The sequence below is a fragment of the Rhinoderma darwinii genome, chromosome 11 (genome assembly GCF_050947455.1).
Source record: "Rhinoderma darwinii isolate aRhiDar2 chromosome 11, aRhiDar2.hap1, whole genome shotgun sequence".
Classification (NCBI taxonomy): domain Eukaryota; kingdom Metazoa; phylum Chordata; class Amphibia; order Anura; family Rhinodermatidae; genus Rhinoderma; species Rhinoderma darwinii.
In genome coordinates this window covers 36,296,630-36,315,630 of record NC_134697.1, presented here as the reverse complement: position 1 = coordinate 36,315,630, position 19,001 = coordinate 36,296,630, and the positions used below count along the sequence as shown (strand labels likewise).

The 19,001-nt window shown below is 44.5% G+C and overlaps 1 protein-coding gene across 1 annotated transcript in view; it reads left to right on the top strand.

The window, feature by feature from the left end:
* Positions 1-222: 222 nt before the first annotated feature.
* Positions 223-19,001, top strand: part of NT5C2 (5'-nucleotidase, cytosolic II) — a 97,047-nt gene continuing 78,268 nt past the window's right edge. Inside the window, exon 1 of the mRNA XM_075841086.1 lies at positions 223-293. The gene's annotated coding sequence lies outside the window, so the exon portion shown is untranslated. The remainder of the gene's footprint in view (positions 294-19,001) is intronic.

The following is a 19,001-nucleotide window of genomic DNA, read 5'->3' as shown; positions in this document are numbered from 1 at the left end:
ATGTCAATGATTTGTAATGATGTTTTCCCTATTGCTGTTATATAGATGCTGCCTGTGTTTTGTGTTCACTGTTGTATTGTCACGAGTGTTTATTTTTTAGTTTAGTGTTTTGCAGTAAGGGGGCGGCTCTGGGGTTCGTAGCATTGACGTGTCACGGTGACGTTCCTATAGAAAGTATCTTCTCTCTGCGCTTTCGTCGAAGTTGGAACTTTGCCTCTGATCCCTTAGTACACAGCTCTGCGCACGCGTGCTGCGTTTCTGGTTTCTGTTCGCTGTCTTGACAGGAAAGGAAGGTGAGTGACGGAGACCGTGGCTGTCCGTGTACCGGGGGAGCTGTGCTCGGTATTATACGGGGTTATCACTGGTCCGGGGCAGGTATTAGTGGAAGGTGACGTGTCCTTTACTTGGAGAACCCGGGGTATCCTACATCTGCACATGGCATATACCAGACTGCAACCTCTGCTTACACAAAAGGATGTAAGACGTACTGAGAGCCGGCTCCGTGTGAATAGCTGTATATAGCAGCTCACATTATATGTTCAGACCTACTTACACATGGTCACAGCGTGACACAGATCCATCCATAGTGTGACATCATCCTCCAGTATACAGCTGCAAACTGATGTATGGCGGTATACAGGAGATGCAGGCGGTATACAGGAGATGCAGGCGGTATACAGGAGATGCAGGCGGTATACGGGAGATGCAGGCGGTATACGGGAGATGCAGGCGGTATACAGGAGATGCAGGCGGTGTACAGGAGATGCAGGCGGTATACGGGGGATGCAGGCGGTATACAGGAGATGCAGGCGGTGTACAGGAGATGCAGGCGGTATACGGGAGATGCAGGCGGTATACGGGAGATGCAGGCGGTATACAGGAGATGCAGGCGGTATACAGGAGATGCAGGCGGTATACGGGAGATGCAGGCGGTATACGGGAGATGCAGGCGGTGTACGGGAGATGCAGGCGGTATACAGGAGATGCAGGCGGTATACAGGAGATGCAGGCGGTGTACAGGAGATGCAGGCGGTATACGGGGGATGCAGGCGGTATACAGGAGATGCAGGCGGTGTACAGGAGATGCAGGCGGTATACGGGAGATGCAGGCGGTATACGGGAGATGCAGGCGGTATACGGGAGATGCAGGCGGTATACGGGAGATGCAGGCGGTATACGGGAGATGCAGGCGGTATACGGGAGATGCAGGCGGTATACGGGAGATGCAGGCGGTGTACGGGAGATGCAGGCGGTGTACGGGAGATGCAGGCGGTATACGGGAGATGCAGGCGGTATACGGGAGATGCAGGCGGTGTACGGGAGATGCAGGCGGTATACGGGGGATGCAGGCGGTATACGGGAGATGCAGGCGGTGTACAGGAGATGCAGGCGGTATACCGGAGATGCAGGCGGTATACGGGAGATGCAGGCGGTGTACGGGAGATGCAGGCGGTGTACGGGAGATGCAGGCGGTGTACGGGAGATGCAGGCGGTGTACAGGAGATGCAGGCGGTATACGGGAGATGCAGGCGGTATACGGGAGATGCAGGCGGTGTACAGGGGATGCAGGCGGTGTACAGGGGATGCAGGCGGTGTACGGGAGATGCAGGCGGTGTACGGGAGATGCAGGCGGTGTACGGGAGATGCAGGCGGTGTACGGGAGATGCGCGCTGCGTACAGGAGATGCGCGCTGCGTACAGGGGATGCGCGCGGCATACGGGAGATGTATACGGGGCGATGTGCGGCATTATACGGGGCGAGGTGCGGCGGTATACGGGCGATGTGCGGCGGTATACGGGAGATGTACACAGGGCGATGTGCGGAGGTATACGGGAGATGCATACGGGAGATGTGCGGCGGTATACGGGAGATGCACACAGGGCGAGGGCACCGTTATACAGGGCAATGTGCGGCAGTACATGGGAGATGTACACAGAGCTGGGCACCGGTATTCAGGGAGATGTATACAGGCGTTGTACACAGAGCTGGGCATCAGTTTTCAGAGTAATTTACACAGCTGGGCACCCGTTTGCAGATAGACTACGCTGAGCTAGGCACCAATTTGCAGAGGGATGTACACAGAGCTTGGCACAAACTTACAGAAGCTGAGCACAAGTCTGCAGTGCCCTGTACATGTGTATACAGAGACATGTACAGAGCTACATACTAGTACGCCAATAGATGCACACTAAGTACCAGTATTCCAAGTGATGTATAAAATACCTGGGTACCATTAAACAGATAGATTCACACATCTGGGCACTAGTCTGCAGATCGCTATTCACTGAGCTGAACCTTATGCAGAAAGATGAACAAAAAGCTGAGAACCGTTATGCTGAGAAATGTACAAATATGTAACTTTTGATGTAATTTTGCGTATACTTTGAATTTGTATTTTTAAACCAAAATCAGCCGTAGAACCTAAACACAAAAAAATATAATGGGCCAAATTTTACTTCCATTATTTGCTATGCACTTTGCTGTAAATAAAGTAGCATAACATTGAGCAAACAACTAGGCATCACGTGGCATGTATCATAGTACAGTTGAGTTTACAAATACCCAGCCAAAGATCGAGCGTGAAATAAGTACTGAAGTATAGGCTAGGTTCACCGTGAATTCATCAGTGAAATGGACATATAAATAGTTAGAAAGATTAGCAATAAAGTGGTGAGCAAGTATTCTTCTGTCTGTAACTTCTCTGTTTACCTCCTTCAAGGCTTATGCTTAAAGGTTTTTTTTATTTAGAGGGTGGTGTTTTTTTTGGCGTTAACTGGTAGATTTTATGACCCCATTAAATCCCACCATATTTCAACTCTCTACCTTGAGCCGTTCAAAAGTTATGAGTCTGTTCTGGAACTTTTGGTGGGCACTGTATAAACACGGTGAACAAATCACACCGATATAGGCTAAATATAAATCAACAATTGTGGATGGCAAGCTGGAAAATATACTATTAACCTTTTCTTACTTATACCTGTTTTGGAAATGTTGAGTGACAACCAATATAGCTACCATTATATCTCCCTTATATTGAATAACCCATCTTATCCAGACTCCTGAATGGCAAAATGCATAGTTAGGCCAGGGCTCCACAGCAATATATCGTGCTTGAAAACTTATAACATACTTGTAACATACACCATATGCTACAATACATTAGTTTTGCAGTATATTGTGCAAGTAATCCAACGATCGCTAGTTCATGTTCGAAACAGTTGAGTTATTTATATATATATATATATATATATATATATATATATTTATTTTTTTTTATTTATTTTTTTTTAAGTTCCAAACTGTTTTCCACAAAAAGCAATGTAAAAAAAATCCCAACAAAAACATAACTGGTATCGCCACATCCGTTTAAAGTCCGAACTATTACTATTAACATTATTTAAGGGTGAACACATTAAATGGTATAAAAAGTGATCAGAAATTCATACCAAAAATGGTACCAACAAAAACGACAGTAACACAATCCATTACACCGCTGAATCAACGGACAATTAAAAAAAGTTATGCCTCAGAATATGGGGACACTAAACACATTTTTATTTAACAATCAGTTTTTTCATTGCAAAAGTAGTAAAACATAAAAAAAACATAAATTCGTTATCGTTATAATGGTCTTGACCCACAGAATAAAGTTAATGTCCCATTCTACCCCACAGAGATTTATTTTTTCCGTTTCCCAGTACATTTTATGGTATAATAAATGGTGCCACGACAAACTACAACTCACCCCGCAAAAAAACAAGCCCTTATATGGCTATGTCCACAGGGAAATTAAAAAAGTTATAGCTTTTGGAAGGTGGGGGAAAAAATGAAATTGAAAAACGGCTGTGGCGGAAAGGGGTTAATACAGAAAGTATATTGGAAAATTGTTTAACTTTTATAACTATTATACAATAAATATTTAATTTGTTGAAACCAGACAACCCCTTTAGCCCTTATTCACACGACAGGGTTGCCCGGCCGTGTGTCGGCCGTTAAAAAACAAAACAAAAAAAAAACGGCCGTCGCACGGCTGCAGTAGGAACAATAGACCCCTGTGAGCAGATTTTTTTGACGGCCCGGGAAACCCATCCGTCAAAAAATGGGACATGCCCTATTTGCGGCCGTTCTCCCGGCCGCCCAGCTCCTATAGAAGTCTATGGGGCCATGTAATACACGGCCATCACTTGAATGTCTCCAAGTGACGGCCGTGTCTTCCGTCGCTCGCTCTCTCTCCTTCTCACAGTGCGAAGTGCATGTGAGGAGGAGGAGGGTATGTCTTTTGCTCCCTGTAGGAGCTTTGGCAACGCTGTGGCCGGTGATTGGGGATTCCGCTCGAGCAGAAGTCCCTGACTTCACTGTGTCCATATATGGACACCGTGACTTCAGGCACTTCGGAAGCGGTATCCCCGACCCTGTGACCGGTGTCTCCGCTCCAGGAGAAGTCCCTGACTTCACTGTCTTCATATATGGACATTGAAGTCAGGGAAATCTCCTGGAACGATGGCGCGATCTACAGACAGGTAGGGGGGGGGGGTGGGTGCTGTGTAGAACTACCTGCAGTGGGCTGTGTGACATTACCTACGGGGGGGGGCTGTGTGGCACTACCTACAGGGGGGCTGTGTGGCACTACCTACAGGGGGGCTGTGGCAGTATCTACAGAGGGCAGTGTGTGGCATTATCTACAGAGGGAAGTGTATGGCAAGAATTAAATTCAGCCGATTTTTAAATCGGACAGGGAAAAAACGGATACATAAGGGGTCAAAATCGGCCGTTAAAAACGGCAACACGGAATGGAATCGGAACGGATGCAAACCGGCCGATTTTATCTTCCGACACTCTGACCTTGTCGTGTGAATAATGCCTTAAGAGAGCTGGGTAACGCACTTATTTGCACTTGTCTTGGCAGCCGTTCTGTTACCAAGCTTTCTCAGAAACAGATGGAACAAAGACTCAGTAAACTCAAGGCCCTATTACGCCGGCCGATTATCGCCTGCTGCATCCAGCGCCGATCAACGATACATCGTTGGTCGGCGTTCGTTTGCTCCTGCCACACGGAGCTATGGATGGGGGCGAGCAGTCGTTTCTCCGATCACTCGTCCCCATACATTATTATGTCGGCAGTGCGTCTCCCTGTTTACACAGGGAGATGTGCTGCCGACAACGATAATATTTTACTTTTTTAATACGAAACGATCAGCAGATGAAAGCGTTTGCTCGTTCATCTACGGATCACTGCCCTGTTTACACAGGGCAATGATCGGGAACAAGCAATAATCATCCTGTGTAAAACCCCCTTTATGATTTAGAAGTGATTTATCATTCCAGGGGTGCCCTTTATAACAGGACGATGTAATCACCATCTAATGCCCTTTTTACTACACCGGAATATGTGCTGTGGGTGGTTGCGTCACACGGATGTAGACATGGTTTGAAGCCCCATTGTGCGGATGTCCGTGTCCCGACATATAGAACTATTTCAGCTTATTATATGCAGACTGATTGCAGTTGGTTTAGCCTTTCTCATTTTTACAGACGTTACTGACTGGTGACTCCCTGGTGTGTTTTTAGTAAGGACTGTGGAGTTTTATGATCGCATAGTCCTCTGTTGAGATTAACGGCCCTTACCATCGTCATGTAGATGATAGTGGTTCTTGTCATTCAGAGACTAGCAGAGTATCGAGTTGTTATGGCCGCAGGTTGGCCGACCCTCTGTCATTTTTCCAGACTTGACATATGTCAGAAGATAGGGAGGTCTAATGTTCCTGCTGAGGCCAGCTGATAACTGCGGGCAATTACATTCATGCATCAATGTAATTAAATGGTGATCGCTATCTCAATGTGTTTAAATCTATCTCTGTTCCGTTAACTGTTTTACATCCAGTTTTTCCTGTATCAGAATACACTTACCTTTTAATATACGATGTTGCCTGTACTAGTGATCCAGATTTATGCTTCATTTTTGTGAAGTAATTTACTGGATTCCTCTATGAATATAATTTGAATATTTTATGTATGTTTACCATAATCGAACCTACACATCAGGGAGGTGCATAAATGGCCATTCCAACAATTCAATCCATGTGTCCAAGTTGATGTCTTCTCTGATTGTAGTGGTCGTGTCCCCCGCCCCCCATCTTTTCCATCCGGCTTAGATCAACATGAAGGCTTCTTCTAGCTATGACTCCTCTGAAGTGTTTGCCACCCAGGGACCCTCGCTTTTCACATATTTTTCATGACAGCCAAACATTTACTCCAATAGACGCTCACCCCCCCCCCATGCAACCCCCATGATCCTAGTTCATGCTTACCCACCGGTTGAGACTGACTTCTCCACGCCTGCAGTAACTAATGTTGGCATCGACTTTATTTGCTTAGGCCACTTGCGCATTACGTCTTTGCCCTACTTTTAGCGTGTATGTCAGGAAAGCTCACAACGTACAGGCTAAATGTGCCCATAGGCTTCCCTTAGCCCAATGGATGCCAAACGAGTGTCCTTTTTTGTCTTCGATGAGCTGATATACGTCAGTTTAATTTTTGTAATTTTTTTTTTTAGGATGGAATCACGTAGTAGACTCACGTGGGATCCCACAAAAACATGGGAGACTATGGGTGACGTATGCCACTTCATGGCTTACATCGCAGGCATACATTTAACATATACGTCATCTGCTTTTCAATAGCTTTTCATGACGTATACATTCAACATACACCATTATAGTCTATGGTGACATCGGGAGAATTTCCCAGCATGTGCACCAAACGTAGGCTAAAAAACATAATGTGCAAGACAAGGAAGCAGCCACAACCTAAACGTTAAAGCTGCTTCCCTGCTAGTTTTTAATTGTGCCCGCTTCCTAAGGACACCGTTGCAATTGAAAGTTGTGGTTGTTGGCCCAGGACACCAGGCAAAAGACCCAGTGACCTTGCCCCTGGTGCCAGGGCTTAGCAATGCCACTGAATTCCACACGATAGTGCTTTTATTGCAACTGTATGTTCTCACACTTTTTTGCAGGCAGTGTTCCTACAGGAATTTTGAGGCAGATTTTGACCTGCCTACACTTTCTTTGCCGCATTTTTAGCAGTGCTTTCTCTGCCTCCCATTGATCTCAATGGGAGGTCATAGACGGAAATATGAGAAGAAAGAGAATGACGCTCTCTTTTTACGCCCGCGGGACAAAAAACGCCTCCGCCTCCCTTTGATTTCAATGGGAGGCGAATTCGGACGGTTTTTGGCGCAGTGTGATGAGGTTTCCGCATCAAAAACAGCTCCAAAAGCTCTGTGTGAACGAAGACTAAGGGTTTATTCATACATTCAGGTTTTTTGATTCCGGTTTTGAAGCCAAAACCAGGAGTGGATTTTAATAATCCACACCTGGTTTTGGCTTTAATAACTGTTTAAAAAAAATCTGATCAAAACCTGCATGCGTGAATACACCCTAAACCAGGGATGCCGCAAAAAATATTTTGCTGTTCCCCTTACCAAACAGACATTCTGCTTACAAAGTGTCAGGGCATTAATGGGAAATTTGGCTTTACTGCTGCCCTACAGTCTTAAAGGGGTATTCCCATCTGGAACATTTATGGCATATCCACGGGATATGCCATAAATGTCCAATAGATGCCCACACATCTCTCTAGAATGGGGCACCCTGAGCCCCGTCCCATCTTCTGCTGAGTTACGGGGTGGCCAAGAGTACATAAACAGCCGAGCTTTTATTAGAATGAAAGTTACAGAAACCGTGTAGCACTTCGAGTTACGCTGTTTCCGGAACTCAGGAGTTATGGAAACATCGTAGCTCGCTATGCTACGCTATTTTTGTAACTCCCACTTCTACTGGAGTTAGAGAAATAGTGTAGATCAGCAAGCTTGGCTATTTCCGTACTTCAGGCCACCTCTTAACTCATGGGCCGGAGGCCACTGGCAGCAGGAAAAGGTAAGGACGGCAATCAAGGGGCCCCGTTCTAGGGATAGGTAAGTGGCCCAGAGGTGGGACCCGCATCTATCTGACATTAATGGCATATCCTGTGGACATGCCATAAATGTCTGAGACAGCAATACACCTTTAATATTGGATTGCATTTACTTGTGATGGGTACAATTTAAGATAATGGGACTATGCAAGAATTGGTATTCAAGAAGTTTGGAATATATTTTTAGAATGGGCCGCCACAGTGGTCCTTTTTTTTTTTTTTTTTTTTTTGTTGGCGCTGCTAGTCTTTGAAAAAAGATCTCTCTGCTGCTTACAATAAGGCCAGGTTCACAAGCCCGTAACACCAGCCACATTTTAGTATCCATATTACGCCCACAAGCAATGATGTAACTACGGTTCAGAGGGCCCCATTGTAAAACCAGTAATGGCCTTTTTACCTTCTTGACCGTAAGCTGGACTGTAGTAACGTGAACAACAGCATAACTAATTTTATTTGCGCTGCCACCAAAGGAAAGACAATCATCATATATCTGATCTTCTGCACAAAGAGAAGCATAGTGGAGGTAGAAAACCAGCACTGTTTTTTTTTTTTTTTTTTTACCTCTATGGCCTCATGCACACGACCGTAGCGGTTTTGAGAGCGACCGTTGTGGGGCATTTGTCCACAAAAAAACTTTTGTTGTGCATCCGTGCCATCAAGATTCACGACTTCGCAAAAAAAAAAAAAAAATTGATGGCGGGAGTTTAGTCAAGCCGAAAATCCGTACTGTAAAATGACTTGTCCTTGAGTTTTTGCGAACCCGGTTTTGCAGCCCCAGCACAAATCCGTGAAAACCACAGTTGTGTTCATGGGGCCATAGAAATGAATGGGTCTGCAATTTAATCTTAAAAATGCAGATAAATTGCGTACACAAAAGCTCGGTCATGTGCATGAGGCCTAAGAAAGGTGCAAAGAATCCTGCACCTCTGTGGGCCCCCTCAGTGTCTGGGCCATGTAGCTGCTACAGCTGTCGCCACACCCATGGTCACAAGAACTGCTTTAGGGTTGTGCGACCTGTGCCATTGCACAGGGCGCATCAGTCCAGCAGGTGGAAGGGGGCGCTGTGTTACCTCCCTTCCCCTGCTTGTGTTTTAGATACGCCCGGGCCCGGCGACTCAGCAGCTGCCTTTCTGTCAGGACGCTTCACTCTGTGGCGTTGTCACCGATGTAGCAGCCATGGCGATGCCACATTCAATAGTATCTGCATCCATAGGACGCATATACTATTAAACACTATAGCCGTACAGGGAGGTATCTCCCTGCTCTGCGATCTACTAGGCCTGTGGTTCCCCAACAGGGTGCCGCGACGCTCCTCTGCCGTGCTTTCTCTCCTCACAGAGCGAAGTGCATATGTGGAGGAGATTTTTTTTGCAGCCCCCTTGTACATAGCACCACCACCTCCTTCCTGTACATAACGCTGTCCATGGACAGCGACATTAGGGACTTCTCTTGGAGTGAAATTCCCGGTCACAGTATCCGCTTCAGGAGTTGCCCCTGATGTCACCGTCCATATATGGCCACAGGTGTATTCTGCTCCTTCAGGAAGCTACAGTGGCGTTATCTGCAGGAAGGAAGCTGTGTGGCACTACCTACAAGGGGGCTGTGTGGCACTGCCAGGGCCGGCCGTAGGATAGATGGCACCCTGTGCAAAATTATCTTTTGGCGACCCCCCCCCCCCAAGCATAGTGCTCTATATAGTGCCCCTACACAGTATAATGCCCCTTTAGTGTCCCCAATACAGTATAATTCTAATATATTATTACCCCTTCAAGGACACAGTATTTTGTCCCCCAAGTGCGACACACAGTATATTGTCCCCTATAGTGCCATTACACAGTATGTCCTTGTTGATAGTGCCATGTTACTCACCTAGCCCCCCTTGTGGGTAGTGCCGCACAGCCCCCTTGTAGGTAACACCACTGTAGCTCCCTGAAGGAGTGGAATCTCCACCCCCCCAATATGGATAGTGACATCAGGGGCTTTTCCTGGAGCCGAATCACTGGCCACTGCAGCCGCCAACACTGTGTATGAGGATTCTTCTTCAGGAGTTGCCCCTGATGTCACTGTTTTATATATGGACAGAGACCTCAAGAGACCTCAAGTGCTACGTCCAGGAGCGGAATCCCAGGGCACAGAGGGATTCTGCTCCTTCAGGGAGCTACAGTGGACGCTATGTACAGGAAAGGGGGTGTGGTGGTTGCTATATACGGAGGTGGGGGTGCCATCTACAAGGGGGCTGCAAAAAATCTCCTCACATGCACTTCACGCTGTGAGCAGGAGGAGAGCAAGCACGGCCGTGGCAGTGGTTCAGAGGAGTGTCGCGGCACCCCGTTTGGGAAGCACAGGCCTAGTAGATCGCAGAGCAGGGAGATACCTTGAATGTGGCGTCGCTACCACTGTAGCAGCCACAGCGGTGGCACAGGACATGGTGGCATGGGCACCCTCATGCCCAGTGCCGCCGCTATGGCTGCAGCAGCGGTAGCGACGCCATTGAAAGAAGCGCCCGGGCGGAAAGGCAGCTGCTGAGTCGTCTGGCCCAGGCGCATCTGAAACACAAGCAGGGGAAGTGAGCCAACACAGTGCCCCCTTCCACCTGCTGGAGTGATGCGCCCTGTTCAATGGCACCGGTCACACACACTCCAAAGGCCGGCCCTGCCTGCATGTCTCATAACTTAGATGTGATCGATTACAGGTGGATCCTATGCCCCCTGTGTAGGGGCATTACAGGGGGCAATATACTGTGTGTGGCACTTAGGGGGCATAATACTGTGGGCACAATTTAGAGGACAAAATGCTATGTCTTTGAAGGGGTTATAGTGTATAGTAATATTTTACTGTATTAGGGGCACTAAAGGGGCATTGTACTGTGTGGTGGCACTATATAGGGCATTATACTTTTTTATGGGGCATTTTTTTTTTATGATTGGGGTGGCACGCCAAATAAAGATTTCGCACAGGGCGCCATCTATCCTAAGGCCGACTGATTCTACTGAATAAAACTTGGATCACCGTAGGGATAGTGTAAAAATGGAAGTTCCTCAGCAATGGATGTAGGATGTCATGTGAGAAATAAAGACTGTAAAACCCTTTCAGGTACACCCAGTGGAGGAATCTTGTTTTTGTGCACAGTAGTATATCTGTCCGTCTTCTAGGAACTAGAGACTGCATTCTTGAAATAACGTTTCTGAGGCACGGCTAGTATCTGTAAGGAAATATTTGTTTTAGGGATGCACGATTCATCGAAACTTCGATTACTGTTTCGATACTCTGCATCCCCAAACGGTTCGATACTGTTATTTCATGTATTTAGATACTGAGGTGTGCGGCCGCACAGCTCAGTATTGTAACACATAAATGTATGAGAGCAGGGCTGTGGCTGTGTAATACAGCCATTGCCGCGCTCCTGAGTCCTGATAACAAGTGCGCTGGGTCAGGATAATGCAATGCGGCTGGCGCGGCACTGAAGACAGAACATGGCGGGCACACTACAAAACACCCCCATGTTCTGTCTTCAGTGCCTGAACCGCCGCTCATTAGTGCATCACTTCATGCTAACCACGCACGCACTTCCTGTCAGGGGCGGGGTAATGGCTGTATTACACAGCCGCAACCCCGCTCTATAACGGCGGAGATCAGAGAAACCTCTCATCTCCCCCGCTATTCCCCTGAATGCTGCGATCACAGCGGACTGCAGCATTCAGGAGAAAATGAGAAGGGGGGATGCCCCTTGGATCGCGTCACAGGGAATTCAAGTGACGCGATTGAGGGACATACCATATATGGCCAGACAGCCCAGGGTCCATTGAAGGACCCCACGGCTGTCCTACCATATTTCCTCCTGTTAGGGCATACTTAGGTATGTCCTAACAACTGCCTGTGTACTATCAATTAACCCCATCATGTACCTCCCACATTAACCCATTATGACTGAGAAACATGATGGGGTTAATTACTATTAATGTAAGGCACGTGGAGGTTAAATTCATCATCACACCACGCGCCCCACATCGGAAAATGGAAGAACTTGGTATCTAATTGGTATCTAAATCGCAATACTAAACGAAGTATCGGTATCAAAGTCCAAATTCTGGTATCGTGACATCCCTAATTTGTTTGCAAATAGCTTGACCTCGTCACACAAAATGTTTACCTTTTGTCTTACCAGCTACCTGTTTGGGTGACAAGTCTATTCAGGTATGTAGAGCGAGGATTTTATTATGCACAGATAAGATTGGCAGTAGGTGTGGTTATGGCAGCCAGCCTGGGAAGTTCTGTTCTCAAACCATAGAGGAGCTTACCTGCAAAGAACACCCCAATCCTCTGTCCCTATCCAACCTCTGAAACCAGGGGACCCCCGTAAGGAAGACATGGGGGAGAAAGATGTTAGTGTAAGGCAGTTTGTCCTGAAAAGTTATGAGAACAACCTGTATTTCAATGAAAAAAAGTCAGAGACCGCATAGATGTGCCTCTAATAATGTGTTTATGCTGAATAAATGCAGATAACCTAAACCGATACCTAAGATATCTTCGTAGAGTTTTCGGTATTTACGTTAAATATGAGCTCTATAACATTATAGGGGTATTTCCATCTCAAGCATATGCACAGGATATGCCATAAATGCCATATAGGTGCGAGTTCCACCTCTAGGGCTTTCACAGATCTGGTTAAAGGGCTTCCTGCAACCTCCGTTAGCCGATTTGCGCCTGCTAAATTCTCCATTGAACACTATGAGAGACTGTGGCACCAGCAAATTGGTGAATTTATGATTACATGTGTCAAAAAATTACCATGTAAAGTCCCAGAGTCTTCCAAATCTATATTTCCCGATGGGTAGATATGTGTATCTACGTTCTGTCCTGTGGATATTCCTAACGTGCTTAACTTGGGAATACCTCTCGGGAATGCCCCCAAAAAGGCCGGAAACGCACACTTTAATGCAAATTTGCATAAAATCTAGACCTTTTGCAAACCGGTTCGTCGGACTGTCCGGCCAAAGTTGGGTCTTTTAGCAAGTATGTGAAGGTTGTAAGGCTTCAGCCACAGCGTATTGTTTTGCATAAGAGAAATCACACTTTATATCATGTTACTAATAGTTATAGGAGAGACTTTGCAAATATGATACAATAACGTTCCATGCGTCCTGGACCTTCTTCAGATTTATTAAACCCTTGCCACGCAGCCATTTTTTATCCCCCCCCCCCTCTTCCAAGAGCCATAACATGGAGCTGTATAAGGGCTTGTTCTTTTGTCAGGCGAGATGTAGTTTTCTAATGGTACGTATGTTTTTGTTACGTAAGCGGAAAAGAATGTTGTTTATTTTTTATTTTTTTTTTTGTTTTTTTTTACCTGTAAAGTTAACTTTATTTAACTCATTTTGACATTTGTTTTTAGTCCCACTATGGCACTTGAACAAGTGATCGTTACAGGGGGCTTTGAAGCCGCGGTTGCCATTGACTGCAGCATCTGTGGTTAAACAGCTGGGATTGGAATGTATTAAATGTTGGAAAGGGTTTAAAAGTAGTGCAAAAGAAAAGTGCAGCAGTTGCCCATAACAACCAATCAGATCCCAGCTGCCATTTTTGAGGCCCTTGAAAATGAAAGCTATAGGCAACACCCCCACTTTTTTTGCACTAGTTTTGATAACTGCAAATTAAGGGGGAGATGTATCAAAAGTGATGCAAACAAAATTAGGAGGACTTGCCATAGCAACCATTCAGGTTTCGGTTTTCATTTTCCAAAGGACCATTGAAAAATGAGAGCTGGAATCTTATTTCTATCAGTGACGTTGCACTAGTTTCCATAAATCTCTATTTTCGGGTCAATGTTCACAGCAGTCGTGTATGAACCTGTAGGGACTCTTTATGACGTTGTATGTTGCTCTGCGTTAAAGATACTGTAATATATTGTGCATTTTTTTTCTTACGGACTCATCAAATCAGAAGGTACAGCATGGGCCCATAGCGGTCTATGGGCTCCGTATTACTGATCTGTAATATGGAGTGGACATATGCATGATCCCTAAATTTGCAGTTAAACACTGCATAAAAAACTGATACACTATTATGCCCAGTGCAGTCCCTGAGGGGGAGGTGCAAGGTTTTAAAAGAACACCAAAGATGGAGATCATGCACCACCACTTCAGGCCCAGTGTGAGGCATAACACAATGCATCGGTTTTTCCTGGAGTGTTCCTTTTTAAAGGGGTTATCCGGGTTACTAAAATTGATGGCCTTTCCTAAGGATAGGCCATCCATTTTAATATCCCGGAAAACCCCTTTAATTGGTGTATGACATGAATATTTTGTAAAAAGATCAGAGGAACAAGATCACCACAGTGTAGGAGTACCATCTTTCATTGGGATTGGACTGGGTTGCAAGGTTAGTTACAAATAATTTACATATATAGATCACATGTCAAAGAGTTATTACCAAGGAAAGTCCCAGAGTCTCCCAAATCTAAGTTGGTATTTTCAGTAATAAGAGTGTAGAGAGCAGTTGTCACGAGTTCGTTCGCCATATAGCAAATCTAGAGGCAGGGTAATCATTGAGGGTCATGACCACACAACTCTCATCACCCAGAACCACAGGGGCAAAAATGGCCAATGCACCCTCATCTTGTGTGAATGCAAATTCTTAACACCCTATTACTTTACTTGTGACATCTGGCTGCTGTGGTGTTTAATACGGATACGCCTGGATTGATCACGTGGCTTTTATTTGTCCTATGATCCCACCTGATTTCATTCATCTATTCATGAATTGGCAAGCACTCAGCAAATTGTCTTTTTTTTCACCATTTGTATTACTACACACTTTACGAATCAATCTTTAACCTCTATTACTCTTGGTGAATAAACAAACCTCCCCCAAGCGAGAACACGTGTAAAATTTGCTGAAAACTTTTTTTTTTTTTTTACTTTCAGACATGGGTCTTTAATGGACTGTCACATTTCTCTCAATTCGGGTGAATTCAGACACGGCGGAATTGACATGTATTTTCCATGAGTATTCATCAATAAAAATTGATGACCATTTACAGTACAATACATGTAGATGGTTGTTTTAAAACTATATGTAGCGTAAAAAATTTGTGCGGAATTCAAAGCATGCTGCAGATCTCAAAATCCACAGGACGGTCATTCTGTTGTGGAAATTTTGCGGATTGAAATCCATCGCATAATTCACAGGCTACAATTTTGTAACGAAAAATATCTGCCACGTCTGACTTCTGCCTTCATTGCAAGGACTATTGTCTGCCAATGCTGCAGGGCTGGAATATGTTAGAAGGGGATTAAAGCACTGTAGCATGATGGGCCCTTATACTCTGTAATTCGCTCCATCTTGGGGACAACATTGCTGTTCAGTCCCCGAAATCCCAAAGTGAGGCATAGCACTGACTATTTATATTGGTACACCAAAGATCATTTCTTAAATAAATATATATGAGAGGATAATATACATAGCTATTGCCTCATAATAATTTTTTTTCATCAAAGTTGCTGTGTTTAACCGTGCACATGGAGCCTGTAGGTAGTCCCCAGGTGTCCTTACTACAGAGACATAGGCGTTCTGTGCTGCCATATGGTGCCTCCCTACAGCAACGTATTATGAGATTAGGCATCTGATGTAACATGTAATTATTCTTATGATAACCGAAAGAAAAATCCTCGTATGCCTCCGATGTCATGTAGAGATCGCAGACTTTTCTTTTGTGTATTGATTTTACTTTTGGTACAGTAGTGCCCCATACATTTCTGTGGGTGCCATATTATGACACTCTGCATGAGGTCCTAAAATTCACAATTCCTTCTGTTGCCATGCCACTCTAGTATGTGTATAGGACATAGATTAGAGGCTGGGGTAAAACACTTTACTAGCTGAATTGGGCTGTGCATATTATAACACTATATTTGGGAACTGCTTTATATGCAATTCTCTAATATATTTCTCTAGGTTTATCCTATAGTTGGTACTAGATACAGTTGGAGGAGAGCTAATTTGCATACATTTTCCCAGCAAACATTGCCTTAAATAATCTCTGCCAGTTAAATCTCTATAAGGAGAATCAGTATCGTCCAACAACAGAGGTGATTATATACTTTAAAAATTGTCTTTCCGGTGCGCCAGCTGTCCAAAGCATCAGTCAGCTCTTAACACGAGGGGAATGTAGCAGCTCTTTGGTTACTGCCCTGTTAGGTATTGAGTTGCAAAGCTTTGTCTTTCCTGCCGTCACACACAAGACACTATCGGTGCATTATCTCTCCCCGTCAGGGATGGGGGGGGGAATATTATATGCCACTTTAAATCCATAATTATTCTTCATTTCTCATTTACAAGGACTTTGTACCTTTTATCTTAGTGATGTCAATATTTCAAACAAATTACTAAGCAGGTTTTCATGGAAATTAGTTTAGTACCCAAGTGTTAGTTGAGCACATTGTTTCTTATCTCTCATAGACTATAATTGAAAGGAACTGTACATTCATCCCTCTTCTCACCGCAACGGGCGGAATCAAAGATCACTTTCATTTCGCCAGTTTAACCCCTCAGATGCAGTGGTCAATAGTGACTGTGGCATCGAAGGCATTAGAAAGAGGGGTTGGCCCCCTCTGACAGTCCATCAGCCCCCTCGCAACACGATCGTGGGTTTATGATGGTTGTCATGGCAGCCTGGGTGCCTAATGAAGGCCCCCAGGTCTGCCATCTTTATGCTCCTATTGAGCCTGTCAAAATCACAATATACTGCAATACATTAGTATTGCAGTATATAGTGCAAGCTGGTACAAGTCCACTTAGAAATTTAGGGAAAAAAGAAAACAGAATTAAAGGGGTTTTTTTTTTTTGTTTTTTTTATGTCAAAAAAAAATACTAAAACTTCAAATTTTTAGTTCTCAAAAGTATCCGTTGTGACATCCGTGTGGTTTCCGTTGTCACTCCCCATCTGTTCCGTTTTAAACGGACGTTGTGCTTCTGTTTTAAACGGTCTGTTTAAAATCCATTTTGTGTTGAATGCAGGGAAATTTGGCACACCCTGTTGTTGCTTGGCAACGGATCCGTGAACAACGGACGGCACACGGATGCCTTCCGTGTGCCGTCCGTTGTTTTGACGGACCCGTAGGCTTCAATGGGCAAGATGGACACTAAACAGACACAAGTAGGACACGTCCTACTTTTGACAGAATGTGCGCACAGAACCATTAAAACAGAAGTGTGCATGGCCCCATGGAAATGAATGTGTCCTTGTGCTACCTGTTAAAAAAAACGGATAGCACCCTGAAGAAAGTAACTGAAGTGGGCATGAGGCCTTCTACAGAGGGATTATGGCTTGCATCCCCTAATGGAGGAAGAAGTCGTCTGAATTTGAAAAGGGGTGAAATCCGTAGTTGAAATCCGCAATCGAAATTGACATGATTTAACCCCTTCCCCCTGCCTGCATTCTTAATGACCAAGCCATTTTTTACGTTTTCCATCGTCTCATTCGAAGAGCTATAACTTTTTTTATTTTTGCATCGATATAGCTGTATAAGGGATTGTTTTTTGTGGGACAAGTTGTATTTTTTAATAGCACCGTTTTGGGGTACATATAATTTATTGATTAACTTTTTTTGGGGGGTAGAAGAAAATCTGAAATTTTGCCCCTCTTTTTTGCGTCCTAAATCTACGCCGTTTACCGTGTGGTATAAATAACACAATCGCTTTATTCAGCGGGTTGTTATGATTGCAACGATACCAAATTTGTATAGATTTTGTAGGTTTTACTACTTTTACACAGTAAAAACGCTTTTTTTTTTCAAAATTATTTGTTTTTGTGCCTCCATATTTGAAGAGCCATAACTTTTTCATTGTTCCGCCGATGCAGTTGTATGAGGACTTTTTTTTTGCGGGACGACTTGTAGTTTTTATTGGTACCATTTTGGAGTAGATGCGACTTTGATCACTTTTTATCACTTTTTTTTTTTTTAGTCGGGATTCACAGAAAACAGCAATTTTTCCATTGTATTTTATTTTTTACGGTATTCACCGTGCAGGTTAAATAATGTAATGGCTTTATAGTCTGGGTCGTTACGGACGCGGCGATACTTAATATGTGTAACGTTTTTGCTTTATTTTGTTTTTTTTAATAGTAAAGCACAGAAAAATACATATTTTATTGAACAATACAAAATACATGGTTAAAATACAGACTACAAATCAAACAACTGTATATCTCCAAATATGTAGGAGGAAAAGTAGAACCACAGTAGTTGTAAGTGTATACACAGGAAAAGAAGTTTCTCAAAGACAGGTTATGTTAATTATTCTAAGGTAAATCAAGTAAAGATATAGGGCATAAAGCAGAGTGTGCACATGTTCATATCACCATTACAGTGAATCATGTAATATAGCGTGGAAGATGACGTAAACAGTAAATATTAGTAATCATTTTCTCCCACACTAGTTGTATTTGGGAAACATTAGGTAATGAGCTCAGCCTATCTAAGGCTATGTTCACACAGAGTATTTTGGGGGAGGAATATCTGCCTCAAAATTCTGTTTGGAACTTTGAGGCAGATATTCCTCTCCCTGCACGCCGATTTTCGCGGCAATTATCGCACCGTTTTTCGCCCGCGGCCATTGAGCGCCGCGGGCATAAAACAGCGAGAAATACGCTTTCTCCTGCCTCCCATTGAAGTCAATGGGAGGTCGGAGGCGGAAGCGCCCGAAGATAGGGCATGTCGCTTCTTTTTCCCGCGAGGCAGTTTTACTGCTCGCGGGAAAAAGACGCCGACGCCTCCCATTGAAATCAATGGGAGGCGTTCTCGGGCCGTTTCTGCCGAGTTTTGCGACGCGGTTTCCGCGTCAAAAAACTCGGCAAAATACCCTGTGTGAACATAGCCTAAGCCTCAAGTGAGGACACAACGTTTCTCAGAATATAAATAACATAACAAATTGTTTAGTTGTAGTAAAACCTGTTTTTATTACTAACCCATGTGGCTCCTCAGATGCAGTGACACCCAGGTATGAAGAAACCCCATTTTTTTTTATTTTTA